Source organism: Citrus clementina, unplaced genomic scaffold, assembly GCF_000493195.1.
Source record: "Citrus clementina cultivar Clemenules unplaced genomic scaffold, Citrus_clementina_v1.0 scaffold_7, whole genome shotgun sequence".
In the NCBI taxonomy this organism is placed as follows: Eukaryota; Viridiplantae; Streptophyta; class Magnoliopsida; order Sapindales; family Rutaceae; genus Citrus; species Citrus x clementina.
This window is the reverse complement of record NW_006262075.1, coordinates 16,741,190-16,744,881: the sequence shown is the minus strand read 5'-3', so window position 1 is coordinate 16,744,881 and position 3,692 is coordinate 16,741,190. Positions and strand designations below refer to the sequence as shown.

The following is a 3,692-nucleotide window of genomic DNA, read 5'->3' as shown; positions in this document are numbered from 1 at the left end:
ATTGTAACATAGGGGCTCTCTAATAAAAAATGCTCTCCAGGACCATTTCTTCGAACTAAAGGAGTGATGTTGTCTTCTTCTCTTAAATACATCACCCGGAAAAAAAACTAATAAAAGAGTAATGTAATGCATAGTTCAGGATGAGCATTATACAATTGGATCCTTTTTTTCAGTATATCATTACACTATTAATGTAATTTCATAACATTAGTAGTAAGGGAAATCCCTTTTTTCAGTATATCATTACACTATCAATTTATCACCGTTGAAAGTTCAATTTGTTATTAAAGATTTCTGAAGATAACTTGAATCACCGTAGTTTTTTTTATTTTGTATCAATTTACCAGCACGCCGAAAACACCGTTAAATATACACTAGCATCGTAGGGGCACTTTAGGTATTACCACAATCTGCCGGGTCCATTTGGTCAAAATGGCACCACTTTACAAATAAAAATGATAATGGTGATTTGATACAGATGAAAAACTCGACATCCACAGCAATTTCGATATAACTCAGGTGATAATAAAGAAATACAAATTTACAATTAATATTTTTAAAATTTAAAATTGTAATTAATATATATTTCTTTAGGTACAGCATTAGCAAATCAACTCTTTAATTATCCATGCGGGCAAAGTTCAACTCTAAACCTCTTGCATGTTATATAAATATAAACGTTAAAAGAATATGCAATTGAGATAAAATTAGTTTCTTAGAAAAATTATTTATTTTTATTAAATTTAACTAAAATAGGGGAATGGGCTAGAATTATGTAATTGATATGTATTATTAAAATTGATAAAGGATCATATATTAGGTAAGTACTTCTTTTTTTTTTCAAGTCTCATCATTACACAATTGAGTATTTTTTTTAGTAGATCTGGAACAAGAGATCGTTTACCTAAAACTGCAATTCGATTTCTTAACTATATTCGCTTTCAATTTTTCATTTTAAATATCATCAAATTATGCAGGATAGTGGCTAAAACAATGCAGCAGGCATGTGAAATAGATGAAGCAAGCAGGACTATAGTTTAAGTGAAGTAGGTAGCTGAAATTGATGAAGCATGCAGGTTAGTGGCTAATCTCAAGCACATGTGTTACATATATAGATTGCCTAACGGACATAATCAAAAGCTACTTAATTATCTAATTTATATGCACAAATATATAATTAGCCTCGAACAAAAGAATATGAAAGGGGAGGTGGAGTAACGACAATTCCTTCCATCATCGAAATCACTTGTTTCATTGCAGGCCTTAAACTCAACTCAGGCTCCACGCACCAAAGTCCAATCTTTACCATTTTCTCAAATTCTTCCATGCTAGCATCTAATTCTTCACTCTTCAAAAGTTGAAGCTCACCAGCTCTATAGCATTGATAAACCCAATCAACTAGTACGACTTCCTCATCTCTCAGAGAAGCATCCACCTTCTTTCTGCAACAAATAATTTCAAGCAACATAACTCCAAAGCTATACACATCTGCTTTTGAAGTGATTGGAGCGTTGTTGTTGTACCATTCCGGAGCTGCATAGCCTCTTGTCCCTCTTGCCATCGTGTATGTTCTTGTTTGATCAGGCTTCAACAGCTTGGAAAGTCCAAAATCTGATATCTTAGCCGTCCGAGATTCATCCATCAAGATGTTCTGCGGCTTGATGTCACAATGGATGATTCTGGTGTCGCATTCATCATGTAAATAATGTAGCCCTTTCGCAATCTCTAACGCGATCCTTCTTCTTTCACTCCAATTCACACGTTCCTCGGATTTGAAAAGAAGATCTCCCAAAGAACCATTTTTCATGAACTCGTATGCAAGAAGCCTGTTTGATCCTTCACTGCAAAACCCACCAAATGAACCAAGTTCTTGTGATGGGTTCTTCCGATTATCTTCATTTCGTTTCGAAACTCCATTTCTCCTTCTTCTACCAACTTTATCAGCTTCTTCACCACAATTTCTTTCCCACCATTTATATAACCCTTGAAGACCCTCCCTGATCCTCCCCTGCCTATCTCTTCCTTGAAATTTTCGGTAGCCGAAACCAGCTGCTCATAGCTAAATGACCTCAAACTGATTTCTTGAACTACATCCGGGGGACTTGCTAGCCATGGGATGATGCCGTAGCTCCATTTGTGATGAGCACAAAGAATATAGAGAGCAAACGTTAACACAATCAAAGAAAAGGCAATTAGAACAATACCAACTACTAGAAATTCCTTGCCAACTTTCTTGTTGACAATCCTATCCCTCGCTTTAGGAAAGCCGCCAATTCTAACTTTGACCAGAGATTTGATTCCGCTTGAGTCATTTTTCATTCCAAATCTCAATGGAAGCTTGAGTTTACAGCACACTGGGTCTTTGTACTTTGCCACAACACAATTACAATCACCCAAACATGCGTTTGAACAAGCTTCTTCATCAGGTGTAAGATTGATAAGTTCATATTCATCAGGCTCCCAATAGATGTTTTCTAGATGAGAAATGTTGTAAATGTTGCTACCCTGATCTTCAAGGCAATCATCTCCAGTGGGAAAGTTTAACTTGCAGCCGTCCTGGGGCCGTTGCTGATCATTGTAAATGAATCCAGGAGCACACAGGCAAGCAGTTCCGGAAGCACGAAGGCTGCAATAGCTATTCAACCCACACGTTCCTTTCACTTGACAACGATCTTCTTCGTTGATCGCCGCCCAAACAATCTTGGAACTCAAGCTACCATTAGTCCCAACTTGATGCTGATAAAGCCTGAAAATGCCATCAACATCAAGAGTAGCTCGATACAAATTTGTCCTATTAACTGAAAGACCCCCTTCAGTTAAATTCTTTACAGTATACCCAGTTGAATTTTCAAGATATAAACGCCCGTCTCCGCCTAAATTCAATGTTACATTTTGTCCAGTAGCTGAATCAGTAAATGACGACCAATAAGCATATTTCGTCACTGGAATACTTTTCTTTGGGAATGCAGTGAGACTTCCCCATGGTTCCATCCAAAGTTCAAAGTTTCCAACAGATTGATTCGTTAAAGATGTACTCGAACGGAGAGCAGTATTTTGAGATAGCTTTTGGCCTACCAAAAGGGTGTCTGTTGGTTGATCAAAACTAGCCCAAACAATCCGAGGGCCTGAGTCGTACAACACAAAGTTACCTGAATCAAGCATTGAAGCAGCTACTGTTGAAACAATAACAAACTTTATGCCCTTAATCATGCATTTCCAAGTAAACACATATTTTAGGTAATTTCGAAATTTACCATGATCTCCCATGAATCCGACCTTGGAAGCTTGTTATGGAGCTTTACCGAGTTGTTACAAGCTTGATCTAGCTTCTAAATTCAGTTTCCCTTGCTTCAGCTCAAGGATCGGCTTGCTTCAAAATTTACTGTACATACACACACGGGAGACGAGAGGGAGAGGGAGAGGGAGAGAGAGAGGTGCACTGCACCCATGCCACTGATTTTTCAACAGTTAACTTCCAATGGGCTGAAGTTACTTAAATACAGCAGTTGAGCGCAGGGACCCCTCATGTGTTTATACAAAATTGCCCATCCCATTATAGGCTAAAATAACACAATTAAGGATATACTTGTCCATAATATACTACTGTACAGGGTATGTCAAAATTAGACTCATTAACACCATATTTGATCACTTAATAAATGAGTCTGTCAAAATTGCTCAACAATATTTGA

General features: G+C 37.4%; 1 pseudogene; it reads right to left on the bottom strand.

Moving 5' to 3' along the window:
- Nucleotides 1-1,177: 1,177 nt before the first annotated feature.
- LOC18036310 lies at nt 1,178-3,267 on the bottom strand (annotated as a pseudogene).
- Nucleotides 3,268-3,692: the final 425 nt, after the last annotated feature.